Raw genomic sequence first — 18,553 nt, forward strand, 5'->3', positions numbered from 1 at the left:
CCTTTCTTAGTGATCTCTGATATGTGATAACTTGCTCAACGCAGGTTCAAATCCTGCCGACCACGCTTTACCTTTTTTATAGTGATTTTCAATATCTGAATTGCTCAACAATACTTGGAAAGCTTTAAACAACTCTTTCCCCATGCTTTACCTTTTTTATAGTGATTTTCAATATCTGAGTTGCTCAACAATACTTGGAAAGCTTTAAACAACTCTTTCCCCATGCTGACCTTTTTTTAGTGAGTTTCAATATGTGATATTTTACTCAACAATACTTGTGAAGCTTTAAATAGGTAAACACCCACTTTGAGTATGACCCTTTCTTAGTGATCTCTGATATGTGATAACTTGCTCAACGATATCTATGAAGTTTTTTTATTACAAGCACCTTTATTGTTTCATTGTGTTGTGTCATGTTTTATTATTCCATGTTTGTAAGTTGCATTTTTTAACAATGTAACTTACATACTAAATGGAGACGCGTTTCATGTTCCTTTATTGACCATGCGTGAGATAATCAAACCCCCCTCCTCCCCCCGACGCGGATTCCTCGAAAAACAACAAGTGGCATGCTGACCTTTTTTTAGTGAGTTTCAATATGTGATATGTTACTCAACAATACTTGTGAAGTTTTAAACAGGTAAGCACCCACTTTGGGTACGACCCTTTCTTAGTGATCTCCTCCCCCCGACGCGGATTCCTCGAAAAACAACAAGTGGCAAGAGGAAAACATGAAGATTATGTTGCCAACTGTTTTGCTCTTGTCGCTGGTAAAGAGCTTGTATAGCATGAGATGCAGACCTGGAAAGTATTCCATGTGTCTCCCCCCGACGCGGATTCCTCGAAAAACAACAAGTGGCAAGAGGAAAAACATGAAGATTATGTTGCCAACTATTTTGCTCTTGTCGCTAGTAAAGAGCTTGTATAGCATGAAATGGCTGACCTTTTTTTAGTTTCAATATGTGATATGTTACTCAACAATACTTGTGAAGTTTTAAACAGGTAAGCACCCACTTTGGGTACGACCCTTTCTTAGTGATCTCTGATATGTGACAACTTGCTCAACGATATCTATGAAGTTTTTTTATTACAAGCACCTTTATTGTTTCATTGTGTTGTGTCATGTTTTATTATTCCATGTTTGTAAGTTGCATTTTTTAACAATGTAACTTACATACTAAATGGAGACGCGTTTCATGTTCCTTTATTGACCATGCATGAGATAATCAAACCCCCTCCTCCCCCCGACGCGGATTCCTCGAAAAACAACAAGTGGCAAGAGGAAAAACATGAAGATTATGTTGCCAATTGTTTTGCTCTTGTCGCTGGTAAAGAGCTTGTATAGCATGAGATGGCAGACCTGGAAAGTATTCCATGTGTCTCATGTTATTGCTTGCACTGAGACATGAGAGGATATCTCATGAGAGCAAAGGTGCCCAAATCATGTAGCATCGACACTTTTCTGAAGGCTTATTAGTGAGAATATTATGCCCACTAGAAGCAAAAGGGAATGGCCCAAGATGAATGGAGTTTAGATTATGCCTCCTCTGTATAACAAGGAATCAAGGAAAAAAAGAAACCAACCAAAGGAACTTGAGGGAGGGAAGTTGAGCAAACATGTCGTCAAATTGCATTGTGACGGCTACGGGACACCTAATTATGCCAAAGGGAATTGCCTTTATCCGAAGCTAGAAGTGAGAAGGTTGAAAGCGCTCATGAAGAATATCAACAAACCAATGAGCATTCGAGGTACTGGCGGAGCGGAAAGTCGTCAATACCCTCGATAGGGTGCCGAACATGACCTGAAGTACCGGAACGGAGTCCGCACACACAATGTACCTAGGTTCAGGCCTCCGATGAGAAGTAATACCCTATGTTATGCTTGTTGTTGTTATTCATGGTGGGTATGCTTCGTGTGAGGGATTACAAAGGAGACTACGAGAGGCTACCGAGAGTTTAATCAACGAGAGAGTAGATGAGGTTGAGAGCCCCATAGCCAACTTATATACATGGGGAGGGCCAGGGGTTTATGATACATCTCCAACGTATCTATAATTTTTTATTGTTCCATACTATTATAGTATCAACCTTGGATGTTTATTATGCAATTATATATCATTTTTTGTGACTAACCTATTCAACCTAGTGCCTAGTGTCAGTTGCTATTTTTTCTTGTTTTTGGCTTTTCAGGAAATCAATATCAAATAGAGTCCAAACACAGAAAAAACTTTGGATTAATTTTTTCTGGACCAGAAGAGACCTTAGAAGGTTCGGGAGAAGACCTGATGAGCCATGAGGGAGCGACAGGGTCAGGAGGCGCGCCCCCTTGTGGGCCCCTCGTGGCACCTCTTGACCTAATTTCACCTCTATAAATTATCAAATATTCCCCTGACATCGGAGAGCCACTCGAAATACTTTTTCTGTCGGTGCAAGTTTCTGTGCTCGCGAGATCGCATCTGGAGGCGTTCCCTGGCACTCTGCCGGAGGGGGAATCGACCATGGAGGGGCTCTACATCAACCTTGCTACCCTTCCGATGATGTGTGAGTAGTTTACCACATACCTATAGGTCCATAGCTAGTAGTTAGATGGCTTCTCTCTCTCTCTCTCTTTGATCTTCAATACAATGTTCTTGGAGACCTATTCGATGTAATCACTTTTTGTAGTGTGTTTGTTGGGATCTGATGAATTGTGAGTTTATACTCAGATTATCTATGAATATTATTTGAGTATTTTCTGAACTCTTTTATGCATGATTATTATAGCTTTGTATTTCTCTCTGATTTATTGATTTGGTTTGGCCAAATAGATTGATTTTTTTTTGCAATGGGAGAGCTGCTTTGTGATGGGTTCAATCTCGCGGTGACTTATATCCCAGTAACGGAAGGGGACAAGACACATATTTGTATTGTTGTCATTAAGGATAAAAAGATGGGGTTTATTCATGCATGAGTTTACTTTGTCTACATGATGTTATCTTGCTTAAGGCGTTACTTTATTCTTTATGAACTTAATACTTTAGATGCATGCTGGATAGCGGTCAATATGTGGAGTAATAGTAGTAGATGCATGAAGGAGTCGGTCTACTTGTCTCGGATGTGATGCCTATATACATGATCATTGCCTTGGATATCGTCATGATTATTCACTTTTCTATCACTTGCCCAACAATAATTTGTTTACCCACCATATGCTATTTTCAAGAGAGAAGCCTCTAGTGAAAACTATGGCCCCCGGGTCTTATTTTTATCATATATTAAAATCTAAAAATATTTTGCTGCAATTTTCTTTACTTTATTTTATTTTTTGTTTTACTTATCTATATATCACTATGAGATTTGATCCTGGCTATTAACCGCCGAGGGATTGACAAGCCCTTGTTCGCATTGGGTGTAAGTATTTGTTATTTTGTGTGTAGGTACTGCTAACGAGGTGTTGTGTGGTTCTCCTACTGGATTGATAACCTTGGTTCTTAACTGAGGAAAATACTTATCTCTACTATACTGCATCATCCTCCCCTCTTTGAGGAAATCCCAATGTAGCTTAGAAGTAGTAGTTTACAAAGGGTAGATCCAATCTTGCCCACCGCCAGGTTGGCTTGGGGGCCAAGATGGTCTTGTGGACGCCCGTCTACTCTTAGGGCTTCCTTTCCATGCCAGGGTCTTGGCAGGCCTCTTGGGCCCCTAGTAGGCCTTCCACCTGGCTCCCTTGAGAGGAATCACCCCCAGTGTAGGGCACCGCCAATAGCCCCTGAGCCTATATGGAGTTGGAGTTTCTTCGGTCTTAGAGAACTCGGGCGGGCTCCTCATCTTGCTGATAGTTGCCAGAGAGCTCGACTTGGTTGAACCACACAAGGCTTGCCTGATTAGGAGGCTTTGTTCTAGGAGTCTTGTGGTTCCCTCGGCTCTCCTTCCCTGGGCTCATGACATTTTTCCTTGGGTCGTGGCGAGAGGTCTCCTGGGTTTGCGACCTCTCGTGTATGTTGGCCTTGAGGTCATGGCGATGGCTGAAGGACGCCGACATTGCTTGGACCGGCAAAAAAGGCCTGAGCCATGGTTGCAACCCAGCAGTGATCGGTGTCACCTGGCTCCACTGTCTGCCTTCCATGCGCCGCCATTGGCTTCGGTGCGATCTTTGGGAGCTGCTACTTCTTGAGCTTGCGTTGGTTTTTTCCTTGAAGAGAAAAGCGTGATGCAACAATGTAGAGATAAGTATTTCCCTCAGTTGAGAACCAATGTATCGATCCAGTAGGAGGAACACAAAAGTCACCAATGATTGAACCTACACAAACAAACAAATACTTGCACCCAACGCGATAAAGGGGTTGGCAATCCCTTCACAGTTACTTGCAAGAATGAGATCTGATAGTGATAGATATGAAAGATAAATAAAAGTGCAAAAATAAGATAAAAGTAAATAAATTACAACAAGGTATTTTTATTTTTTAGATCTGAAAATAATATGATAAAATATAGACCTGGGGCCCCATAGTTTTCACTATAGGCTTCTCTCTTGAAGGAAAAATATATGGTGGGTAAACAAATTACTGTTGAGCAACTGATAGAAAAGCGCACAGATATGACGATATCTAAGGCAACGATCATGAATATAGGCATCACATCCGTGACAAGTGGACCGACTCCTGCCTACATCTACTACTATTACTCCACACATCGACCGCTATGTAGCATGCATCTAGTGTATTAAGTTAACAAAAACGGAGTAACGCCTTAAGCAAGATGACATGTTGTAGAGGGATAGATCCAATCAATATGAACAAACCCCATCTTTTCATCCTTAATGGCAACAATACAAATACGTCATGTTCCTTTCACTGGGAATAAGCACCGCAAGATTGAACCCATTACAAAGCACCTTTCCCATGGCAAAAAAATCAATCTAGTTGGCCAAACCAAATCAATAGATCGTAGATAAATACAAAGCTATATTAATCATGCATAAAAGAGTTCAGAGAAGACTCAAATAATATTCATATAGATAATCTGATCATAACCCCACAATTCATCAGATCTAAACAAATGCACCGCAAAAGAAGATTACATCGAATAGATCTCCAAGAACATCAAGTAGAAGATCAAAGAGAGAGAAGAAACCATCTAGCTAGTAGCTATGAACCCATAGGTATAACACCCACGATGCGGCTATATCTCCCATGTGTCGGAGCACGACTTAGAGGCATAACCGCATAGTAGGCATGTCGCAAGAGGGGTAATCTTTACACATCCCATGTACTGAATAAGAAAGAGGTACATAGTTGGCTTACAATCGCCACTTCACACAATACATGAATATATCATTACATCAACCAGATACAATCAAGGTCCGACTATGGAACCAAAATAAAAGAAGACCACCCCTAATGCATAGATCCCCGATCGCCCCGACTGGGCTCCACTACTGATCAACTGAAACGAAACAACACAATGAACAAGATCTTCATCGAGCTCCTCCTTGAGCTCGGTTGCTTCACCTATATGGTATCATTGGCACCTGCAACTGTTTGAAGTAATCTATGAGTCACGGGGACTCAGCAATCTCACACCCTCGCGATCAAGAGTATTTAAGCTTATGGGTAGGCAAAAGGTATGTGAGGTGGAGCTGCAGCAAGCACTAGCATATATGGTGGCTAACTTACGCAAATGAGAGCAAGAAGAGAAGCAAGGCACGGTCGTGAACTAGAAGTGATCCTGAAACTACTTACGTTCAAGCATAACTCCAACACCGTGTTCACCTCCCGGACTCCGCCAGAAAGAGACCATCACGGCTACACACGCGGTTGATGCATTTTAGTTAAGTTAAGTGTCAAGTTATCTACAACCGGACATTAACAAATTCCCATCTGCCCATAACCACGGGCACGACTTTTGAAAGTTCAAAACCCTGCAGGGGTGTCCCAACTTAGCCCATCATAAGCTCTCACGGTCAATGAAGGATATTCCTTCTCCCAGGAAGACCCGATCAGACTCGGAATCCCGGTTACAAGACATTTCGACAATGTAAAACAAGACCAGCAAAGCCACCCGGATGTGCCGACAAATCCCGATAGGAGCTACACATATCTCGTTCTCAGGGTACACCGGATTGTCCAAACTTCCGGTAGGCCAACCCAGGGTTGCCCCTGGTGGCCACCGGCGGCTGACAGGTTGGACCAACACTTAGAGGAGCACTGGCCCCGGGGTTTAAAATAAAGATGACCCTTGAGTCTGCAGAACTCAAGGGAAAAAGGCTAGATGGCAAATGGTAAAACCAAGGTTGGGCCTTGCTGGAGGAGTTTTATTCAAAGCGAAATGTCAAGGGGTTCCCATAACACCCAACCGCGTAAGGAACGCATAATCAAGGAACATAACACCGGTATGATGGAAACTAGGGCGGCAAGGGTGGAACAAAACACCAGGCATAAGGCCGAGCCTTCCACCCTTTACCAAGTATATAGGTGCATTAAAGTAAATAAGATATATTGTGATATCCCAACAAAATCCATGTTCCAACATGGAACAAACTTCAACTTCACCTGCAACTAGCAACGTTATAAGAGGGACTGAGCAAAGCGGTAACATAGCCAAACAACGGTTTGCTAGGACAAGATGGGTTAGAGGCTGGACATGGCAACATGGGAGGCATGATATAGCAAGTGGTAGGTATCACGGCATATGCATAACAAAAGAGCGAGCAACTAGCAAGCAAAGATAGAAGTGATTTCGAGGGTATGGTCATCTTGCCTGAAATCCCATAAGGAAGAAGAACAAGTCCATGAAGAAGACAAACGGACGTAGTCGAACGAATCCTCACAAACACAACGTTATCGGAACTAACCCGAAGAAGCAACACCGGAAAGAAGCAAACAACATAGTAAACAACCATCACATAAACATGGCATGATGCATGTCCGGTTTAATGATACATGGCATGGCATGGCAAAGTGCACAAACAAAACTACAAGTTAAATGGAGCCCAATATGCATCGGGATGCATATTGACGGAACACCACATCAATTATTTAGTTCTTGTTGGAGAACGTAGCAGAAATTCAAAAATTTTCCTACGTATCACCAAGATCTATCTATGGAGAGACCAGCAACGAGTAGAAAGGGGAGTGCATCTACATACCCTTGTAGATCGCTAAGCGGAAGCGTTCAAGTGAACGGGGTTGATGGAGTCGTACTCGTCGTGATTCAGATCACCGATGATCCTAGTGCCGAACGGACGGCACCTCCGCGTTCAACACACGTACAGCTCGACGATGTCTCCCACGCCTTGATCCAGCAAGGAGAGAGGGACAGGTTGAGGAAGACTCCATCCAGCAGCAGCACAACGGCGTGGTGGTGATGGAGGAGCGTGGCAATCCTGCAGGGCTTCGCCAAGCACCTACGGGAGAGGAGGAGGTGTCACGGGAGGGAGGGAGGCGCCAAGGGCTCAGGTATGGATGCCCTCCCTCCCCTCCACTATATATAGGGGCAGGGGAGAGGGGGGAGGCGCAGCCTTGCCCCTTCCTCCAAGAAAGGGGTGCGGCTAAGAGGGGGGGAGGAGTCCATCCTCCCCAAGGCACCTCGGAGGTGCCTTCCCCTTTTAGGACTCTCCCCTTTTTCCTATATCTTGGCGCATGGGCCTCTAGTGGCTGGTGCCCTTGGCCCATGTAGGCCAAGGCGCACCCCCTACAGCCCATGTGGCCCCCCGGGGCAGGTGGCCCCACCCGGTGGGCCCCCGGGACCCTTCCGGTGGTCCCGGTACAATAGCGATGACCCCGAAACTTGTCCCGATGGCCGAAACAGGACTTCCTATATATAAATCTTTACCTCCGGACCATTCCGGAACTCCTCGTGACGTCCGGGATCTCATCCGGGACTCCGAACAACATTCGGTAACCACATACAAGCTTCCTTTATAACCCTAGCGTCATCGAACCTTAAGTGTGTAGACCCTACGGGTTCGGGAGACATGCAGACATGACCGAGATGTTCTCCGGTCAATAACCAACAGCGGGATCTGGATACCCATGTTGGCTCCCACATGTTCCACGATGATCTCATCGGATGAACCACGATGTCAAGGACTCAATCGATCCCGTATACAATTCCCTTTGTCTAGCGGTATGGTACTTGCCCGAGATTCGATCGTCGGTATACCGATACCTTGTTCAATCTCGTTACCAGCAAGTCTCTTTACTCGTTCCGTAACACATCATCCCGTGATCAACCCCTTGGTCACATTGTGCACATTATGATGATGTCCTACCGAGTGGGCCCAGAGATACCTCTCCGTTTACACAGAGTGACAAATCCCAATCTCGATTCGTGCCAACCCAACAGACACTTTCAGAGATACCCGTAGTGTACCTTTATAGCCACCCAGTTACGTTGTGACGTTTGGCACACCCAAAGCACTCCTACGGTATCCGGGAGTTGCACAATCTCATGGTCTAAGGAAATGATACTTGACATTAGAAAAGCTTTAGCATACGAACTACATGATCTTGTGCTAGGCTTAGGATTGGGTCTTGTCCATCACATCATTCTCCTAATGATGTGATCCCGTTATCAACGACATCCAATGTCCATGGTCAGGAAACCGTAACCATCTATTGATTAACGAGCTAGTCAACTAGAGGCTTACTAGGGACATGGTGTTGTCTATGTATCCACACATGTATCTGAGTTTCCTATCAATACAATTCTAGCATGGATAATAAACGATTATCATGAACAAGGAAATATAATAATAATCAATTTATTATTGCCTCTAGGGCATATTTCCAACAGTCTCCCACTTGCACTAGAGTCAATAATCTAGTTCACATCGATATGTGATGAACACTCAAGGTCACATCCCCATGTGACTAACACCCAAAGAGTTTACTAGAGTCAATAATCTAGTTCACATTTACCATGTGATTAACACTCGATGAGTTCTGGGTTTGATCATGTTATGCTTGTGAGAGAGGTTATAGTCAACGGGTCTGAACCTTTCAGATCCGTGTGTGCTTTACAAATCTCTATGTCATCTCCTAGATGCAGCTACCACGTTCTATTTGGAGCTATTCCAAATAACTGTTCTACTTGGAGCTATTCTAAATTGTTGCTCCATTATACGTATCTGGTATCTCTACTCAGAGCTATCCGGATAGGTGTTAAGCTTGCATCGACGTAACCCTTTACGACGAACTCTTTTACCACCTCCATAATTGAGAAAATTCCTTAGTCCACTAGTTACTAAGGATAACTTTGACCGCTGTCCTGTGATCCATTCTTGGATCACTCTTGTACCCCTTGACTGACTCATGGTAAAGCACACTTCAGGTGCGGTACACAGCATAGCATATTGAAGAGCCTACGTCTTAAGCATAGGGGACGACCTTCGTCCTTTCTCTCTATTCTGCCGTGGTCGAGCTTTAAGTCTTAACTTCGTACCTTACAACTCAGGCAAGAACTCCTTCTTTGACTGGTCCATCTTGAACACCTTCAAGATCATGTCAAGGTATGTGCTCATTTGAAAGTATTATTAAGCGTTTTAATCTATCCTCATAGATCTTGATGCTCAATGCTCAAGCAGCTTAATCCAGGCTTTTCCATTGAAAACACTTTCCAAATAACCCTATATGCTTTCCAGAAATTCTACGTCATTTCTGATCATTAATATGTCAACAACATATACTCATCAGAAATTCTATAGTGCTCCCACTCACTTCTTTGGAAATACAAGTTTCTCATAAACTTTGTATACACCCAAAATCTTTGATCATCATCAAAGCATACATTCCAACTCCGAGATGCTCACTCCAGTCCTCAGAAGGATTGCTGGAGCTTTGCATACTTATTAGCATATTTCAGGATAGACAAAACCTTCTGGTTGTATCACATACAACCTTTCCTCAAGAATCGTCGAGGAAACAATGTTTTGACATCCTATCTGCAAGATTTCATAAATAATGCAGTAATTGCTAATATAATTCCAACAGACTCTTAGCATCGCTACGAGTGAGAATGTCTCATCGTAGTCAACTCCTTGAACTTGTCGAAAAACATCTTAACGACAAGTCGAGCTTTCTCAATGGTGACACTTACCATCATTGTCTGTCTTCCTTTCAAAATCCATCTGCACTTAACAGCCTTACGACCATCGAGTTGTTCTGCCAAAGTCTACACTTTGTTTTCATACATGGATCCTATCTCGGATTTTACGGCTTCTAACCATTTGTCGGAATTTGGGCCCACCATCTCTTCTCCATAGCTCGTAGGTTCATTGTTGTCTAGCAACATGACCTTCAAGACAGGATTACTGTACCACTCTGAAGTAGTATGTATCCTTGTCACCCTACGAGGTTCGGTAGTGACTTGATCCGAAACTTCATGATCACTATCATAAGCTTCCACTTCAATTGGTGTAGGTGCCACATGAACAACTTCCTGTGCCCTGCTACACACTTGTTGAAGTGACGGTTCAATAACCTCATCAAGTCTCCACCATCCTCCCACTCAATTCTTTCGAGAGAAACTTTTCCTCGAGAAAGGACCCGATTCTAGAAACAATCCCTTATTGCTTTCGAATCTGAGACAGGAGGTATACCCAACTGTTTTGGGTGTCCTATGAAGATGCATTTATCCGCTTTGGGTTCGAGCTTATCAGCCTGAAACCTTTCCACATAAGCATCGCAGCCCCAAACTTCTAAGAGATGACAGCTTAGGTTTCTCTAAACCATAATTCATACGGTGTCATCTCAACGGAATTACGTGGTGCCCTATTTAAAGTGAATGTGGTTGTCTCTAATGCCTAACCCATAAACTATAGTGGTACTTCGATAAGAGACATCATGGTATGCATCATATCCAATAGGGTGCAGTTATGATGTTCGGACACACCATCACACTATGGTGTTCCAGGCTGTATTAGTTGTGAAACTATTTCCACAATGTCTTAATTCTGTGCCAAACTCGTAATTCAGATATTCATCTCTATGATCATATCATAGATCTTTTATCCTCTTGTCACGACGATCTTTCAACTTCACACTGAAATTACTTGAACCTTTCAATAATTCAGACTCGTGATTCATCAAGTAAATATACTCAACATCTACTCGAATCATCTGTGAAGTAAGAACATAACGATATTCACTGCATGCCTCAGCACTCATTGGACTGCACACATCAAAATGTGTTACTTCCAACAAGTTGCTATCTTGTTCCATCTTACTGAAAACGAGGCTTTTCAGTCATCTTGCCCATGTGGTATGATTTGCATGTCCCAAGTGATTCAAAATCAAGTGAGTCAAAACGATCCATCTGCATGGAGTTTCTTCATGCGTATACACCAATAGACATGGTTCACATGTCTCAGACTTTTCAAAAATGAGTGAGTCCAAAGATCCATCAACATGGAGTTTCTTCATGCGTTTTATACCAATATGACTTACATGGCAGTGCCACAAGTAAGTGGTACTATCATTACTATCTTTTGGCATGAACATGTGTATCACTACGATCGAGATTTAATAAACCATTCATTTTAGGTGTAAGACCATTGAAGGTATTATTCAAATAAACAGAGTAACCATTATTCTCCTTAAATGAATAACCGTATTGCGATAGACGTAATCCAATCATGTCTATGCTCAACGCAAACACCAAATAACAATTATTTAGGTTTAACACCAATCTCTTTGGTAGAGGGAGCGTGCGATGCTTGATCATATCAAGCTTGGAAAAACTTCCAACACATATCGTCAGCTCACCTTTAGCTAGTCTCCGTTTATTCCGTAGCCTTTTGTTTCGAGTTACTAACACTTAGCAACCGAACCGGTATCTAATACCCTGGTGCTACTAGGAGTACTAGCAAAGTACACATTAACACAATGTATATACAATATACTTCTATCGACCTTGCCAGCCTTCTTATCTACCAAGTATCTAGGGTAATTCTGCTCTAGTGGTTGTTCCCCTTATTACAGAAGCACTTAGTCTCGGGTTTGGGTTTTACCTTGGGTTTCTTCACTAGAGCAGCAGCTGATTTGCCGTTTCATGAAGCATCCCTTCTTGCCCTTGCCCTTCTTGAAACTAGTGGTTTCACCAACCATCAACAATTGATGCTCCTTCTTGATTTCTACTTTCGCGGTGTCAAACATCGCGAATACCTCAAGGATCATCATATCTATCCCTGATATGTTATAGTTCATCACGAAGCTCTAACAGCTTGGTGGCAATGACTTTGGAGAACCATCACTGTCTTATCTGGAAGATCAACTCCCACTCGATTCAAATGATTGTTGTACTTAGACAATCTGAGTACAAGCTCAACAATTGAGCTTTTCTCCTTAGTTTGCAGGTTAAGAAAGTCATCGGAGGTCTTATACCTCTTGACATGGGCACGAGCCTGAAATCCCAATTTCAGCCCTCAAAACATCTCATATGTTTCGCGATGTTTCAAAAACGTCTTTGGTGCCTCAACTCTAAACCGTTTAACTGAACTATCACGTAGTTATCAAAATGTGTATGTCAGATGTTCGCAACAACCACAGACAACGTTCGAGGTTCAGCACACTGAGCGGTGCATTAAGGACATAAGCCTTCTATGAAGCAATGAGGAAAATCCTCAGTTTACGGACCTAGTCCGCATAATTGCTACTATCAACTTTCAACTAATTTTTCTCTAGGAACATATCTAAACAGTAGAACTATAGCGTGAGCTACGACATAATTTGCAAAAACCTTTTGACTATGTTCAGGATAATTAAGTTCATCTTATGAACTCCCACTCAGATAGACATCCCTCTAGTCATCTAAGTGATTACATGATCCGAGTCAAACTAGGCCGTGTCCGATCATCACGTGAGACGGACTAGTCATCATCGGTGAACATCTTCATGTTGATCGTATCTTCTATACGACTCATGTTCGACCTTTCGGTCTCCGTGTTCCGAGGCCATGTCTGTACATGCTAGGCTCGTCAAGTTAACCCTAAGTGTTTCGCATGTGTAAATCTGTCTTACACCTGTTGTATGTGAACGTTAGAATCTAACACCCGATCATCACGTGGTGCTTCGAAACACGAACTGTCGCAACGGTGCACAGTTAGGGGAGAACACTTCTTGAAATTGTTGTAAGGGATCATCTTATTTACTACCGTCGTTCTAAGCAAATAAGATGTATAAACATGATAAACATCACATGCAATCAAATAGTGACATGATATGGCCATCATCACTTTGCTCCTTTTGATCTCCATCTTCGGGGCTCCATGATCATCATCGTCACCGGCATGACACCATGATCTCCATCATCATGATCTCCATCATCGTGTCTTCATGAAGTTGCCTCGCCAACTATTACTTCTACTACTATGGCTAACGGTTAGCAATAAAGTAAAGTAATTACATGACGTTTAAGTTGACACGCAGGTCACAAATAAATAAAGACAACTCCTATGGCTCCTGCCGGTTGTCATACTCATCGACATGCAAGTCGTGAATCCTATTACAAGAACATGATCAATCTCATACATCGCATATCATTCATCACATTCTTGTTGGCCATATCACATCACAAAGCATACCCTGCAAAAACAAGTTAGACGTCCTCTAATTGTTGTTTGCATGTTTTACATGGCTGCTATGGGTTTCTAGCAAGAACGTTTCTTACCTACGCATGAACCACAACGTGATATGCCAATTGCTATTTACCCTTCATAAGGACCCTTTTCATCGAATCCGATCCGACTAAAGTGGGAGAGGCAGACACCCGCCAGCCACCTTATGCAACTAGTGCATGTTTGTCGGTGGAACCGGTCTCACGTAAGCGTACGTGTAAGGTTGGTCCGGGCCGCTTCATCCCACGATGCCACCGAATCAAGATAAGACTAGTAACGGCAAGCATATTGAACAATATCGACGCCCACAACTACTTTGTGTTCTACTCGTGCAAAGAATCTACGCAATAGACCTAGCTCATGATGCCACTGTTGGAGAACGTAGCAGAAATTCAAAAAATTTCCTACGTATCACCAAGATCTATCTATGGAGAGACCAGCAACGAGTAGAAAGGGGAGTGCATCTACATACCCTTGTAGATCGCTAAGCGGAAGCGTTCAAGTGAACGGGGTTGATGGAGTCGTACTCGTCGTGATTCAGATCACCGATGATCCTAGTGCCGAACGGACGGCACCTCCGCGTTCAACACACGTACAGCTCGACGATGTCTCCCACGCCTTGATCCAGCAAGGAGAGAGGGAGAGGTTGAGGAAGACTCCATCCAGCAGCAGCACAACGGCGTGGTGGTGATGGAGGAGCGTGGCAATCCTGCAGGGCTTCGCCAAGCACCTACGGGAGAGGAGGAGGTGTCACGGGAAGGAGGGAGGCGCCAAGGGCTCAGGTATGGATGCCCTCCCTCCCCTCCACTATATATAGGGGCAGGGGAGAGGGGGGAGGCGCAGCCTTGCCCCTTCCTCCAAGAAAGGGGTGCGGCTAAGAGGGGGGGAGGAGTCCATCCTCCCCAAGGCACCTCGGAGGTGCCTTCCCCTTTTAGGACTCTCCCCTTTTTCCTATATCTTGGCGCATGGGCCTCTAGTGGCTGGTGCCCTTGGCCCATGTAGGCCAAGGCGCACCCCCTACAGCCCATGTGGCCCCCCGGGGCAGGTGGCCCCACCCGGTGGGCCCCCGGGACCCTTCCGGTGGTCCCGGTACAATAGCGATGACCCCGAAACTTGTCCCGATGGCCGAAACAGGATTTCCTATATATAAATCTTTACCTCCGGACCATTCCGGAACTCCTCGTGACGTCCGGGATCTCATCCGGGACTCCGAACAACATTCGGTAACCACATACAAGCTTCCTTTATAACCCTAGCGTCATCGAACCTTAAGTGTGTAGACCCTACGGGTTCGGGATACATGTAGACATGACCGAGATGTTCTCCGGTCAATAACCAACAGCGGGATCTGGATACCCATGTTGGCTCCCACATGTTCCACGATGATCTCATCGGATGAACCACGATGTCAAGGACTCAATCGATCCCGTATACAATTCCCTTTGTCTAGCGGTATGGTACTTGCCCGAGATTCGATCGTCGGTATACCGATACCTTGTTCAATCTCGTTACCGGCAAGTCTCTTTACTCGTTCCGTAACACATCATCCCGTGATCAACCCCTTGGTCACATTATGCACATTATGATGATGTCCTACCGAGTGGGCCCAGAGACACCTCTCCGTTTACACGGAGTGACAAAATCCCAATCTCGATTCGTGCCAACCCAACAGACACTTTCAGAGATACCCGTAGTGTACCTTTATAGCCACCCAGTTACGTTGTGACGTTTGGCACACCCAAAGCACTCCTACGGTATCCGGGAGTTGCACAATCTCATGGTCTAAGGAAATGATACTTGACATTAGAAAAGCTTTAGCATACGAACTACATGATCTTGTGCTAGGCTTAGGATTGGGTCTTGTCCATCACATCATTCTCCTAATGATGTGATCCCGTTATCAACGACATCCAATGTCCATGGTCAGGAAACCGTAACCATCTATTGATTAACGAGCTAGTCAACTAGAGGCTTACTAGGGACATGGTGTTGTCTATGTATCCACACATGTATCTGAGTTTCCTATCAATACAATTCTAGCATGGATAATAAACGATTATCATGAACAAGGAAATATAATAATAATCAATTTATTATTGCCTCTAGGGCATATTTCCAACAGTTCTCTCTCAGTTATGTACTCACCAATATTAAATGTTGGTTAACTTGGCAAGAGGTGAAGCATAACAAAACTATACCATTTAAACAATCTAAATGGGGCCGGATATAACAAACAACAAATCCGGTAACTCCCCATATGTCTTAGTAATTTAATGCAACAACAATTTTAAACATTTTAAATGTTGTTATCATGATGCAGATGACATGTGCAAGTTTTATGCAGGTTTTATGAAAATGTTAACAAGAGCATTATGAAGCATTTGTCATCGTGGCGGAAACGAAAGGGGTGCCACGACAACGAATCCGAAAATGATGCCACGACAACTTTCCGGTTCCGGTAACTCGATTGAGATGCCGGTGCAAAAGAGAGTGTGACGGGAGCATGTCATGCAAGGATGGTGGGGTGATCCCGGAAAATGGGTGTCCCACGAGACGACGGTATGGCAACGGGGAACATGCAAGAAAACATGTCGGGCACGGTGCAAACGCGAGCATTTCATACAACACACATGCGTTCATTCGCGGGCGTCGTCTCGATGGTTATACCTTCGAAGCGTGTGTTATCAAAGGGGTTCAAGTTCGATGCGGTGTAGGGGAAGTAGACGTTCTCGGGACGTTCGGTAGTGGAAGTAGTCATTCTCGCATGCTCTAGGGTTGACGGTAGAGGTTCTCGTGACCTCGACGACGATAGTGGTACATGTTTATCGTAGCATGAGTTTCCGTAGATGTTCGGGGTCACGGCAAGGAACTTGATGCGTCATTGAACTTGGCGTCCGAGGAATTCCGCGTAGTCGTACACGAGTCATAGTCGAACTTGACGGTTCCGTTACACGGTTCTTAGGAGACGGTAGTTGTTCTCGGTTCATAGACGAGCTTGACGGATCCGAGGGCTCCGGCCATCGGGGTACTTGGTGCAACGCCGTGTAGTCGTACACATTCCGTAGATGTTCATGTCATCGGTGTCGTGGAACTTGGGGTCTTCGAACTTTCCGGTCTCGGTTCTTGTGACGGTAGTGGTACAAGGTCCCCGTGGAACTTGGGTTCCGGTCTTGTAGTAGTACTAGGCATCCGGTGAACTTGGAATATCCAAAATGGGCAAGGCAAAAACCCTTTGTTCAGCGGTGGTCGAACTTGGCGAAATCCACGGAGGCGTCCTTGAGCATTCATGGTTGTCGCGTCTTGGCAAAACAAAGGGGATCTTGGCGTCCATGCAACTGGCAGCGGAGGTGCACGAAACCAGTGGCAGAGGACAAGCCGCAGCCATGGCTCTCAAGACCGGCAATGACGGCAGGGGAGGACGCCTACAGATCGCGGGTGAAGATTGGGCGTGGAAGGAGGGAGGCAAGTTAGAGCAGCAGCGTGAGATGCAGCGAGGTCATGGGGCGCAGGACTTGGACGCTGGCTGCAGAGAAGCTCGGGGTAGGGAAAGCAGCCACCATGGGGAACGGGAGGAGCTCGACTCCCCTTTGGCGTTGCAGGCTGCTGGTGGAGGAGACGGACGGCAGTGGCCTTCTGGTCGCCGGCAGGGGCGGCTAGAGCCAAGGAAGAAGGAGGCCGAGGCGCGGGGGTGCTCTGCGAGGAGAAGCAAGAGGAGAGGTGGCGCGGGAGGCAGGCACTCCGGCGTGGACGAGCGCTAGTCGGAGAGAGGGGGGGCGCTGGGAGGACGGCGTTGTTGGGGAGGAAGGCGAGGCGATGGAATGGGCGAGCGGTGCAGCGCGAGGAAGGAGAGATGAGGAGCGGGCGCCATGGCCCGAGAGAGAGGCTGCAGGGGAGAGGAGAGCAGCGCGCGTGGAGAGGAGATGGGATCGGGATCCCTGGTGCGATGCGTGCGTGTGTGTGAGTGGCGGCGTGGGGGAAAAACGAGAGGGACAGGGAGATCGAGCAGAGGCTGCGTTCTCGCTCCTCTCTGGCGGCGCGATCAGGGAGACGAGAGGAGAGAATGAGGGGATCGGGAGATGGGGGCTTAGATTAGAGGGTTAGGTGGGCCTAGGGTTAGAAGGGGGGTTTGGGCTGCGGGAAAGGATGGCCTCGGGTGGGCCGGTGTGGGAGGTTGGGAGGCCCAGGAGGCTAGCGGGCTACCTCTCATTCTCTCCTCTCTTCTATTCCCTTCTCTTTTCAGGAAAAAAAGGGAGAGACCAAAAGTCTCAAGAGAAAAGGCAATGGAGAAGAATAAAATTGTGAGATATTTTTGTCAGGCTTTATGGAATATTTCCAACTCAACAAAAGTGGTTCCCGCAACAACAACAACAACAAAAAGGCAAAGTTAAATCCAAAATTATTTGACTTGCACCAAAGGAGTTTGAATGGAGTGTAGGATTTCGGAGTGTCCAAAAATGTTCGGAATTTTTGTGGAGATCGGGAAAGCGATGAAAGAAATTATGGGCAAAGTTTGGGGACCAAACTTGAAGCGGGAAAAGGCATGTGATTATTTGCAAGTGTGTTAAGGTGAATTCCTAAATAGTGGAATATTTAATATAGCTCCCTAATATTGGGGTATATGTTATAAAGAGAAGTTATCCTTCCCTCGATTTAAATGGATCGAAAATCCATACGATTTATTTAAAAGAGTTTGAAACGGTTGCAATAATAATGGCATGATATGATGACATGATGCAATGCACATGATGCAAAGATGAATGCAACAAGCAAAAACAAATCACACAACGAAACTCGGAAACCTTGGAAGGCATCTGAAGCTCCGGTCTTGGGGCGTCACAATAGGTCTGTGGTAAACTACTCATACATCATCGAAAGGGCAACAAGGTTGATATAGAGGCCCTCTGTGATCGAATCCCCCTCTGGTGGAGTACCAGAACATGTCTCCAGATGGGATCTCAC

This window comes from Triticum dicoccoides, chromosome 1A (assembly GCF_002162155.2).
Source record: "Triticum dicoccoides isolate Atlit2015 ecotype Zavitan chromosome 1A, WEW_v2.0, whole genome shotgun sequence".
NCBI lineage: Eukaryota > Viridiplantae > Streptophyta > Magnoliopsida > Poales > Poaceae > Triticum > Triticum dicoccoides.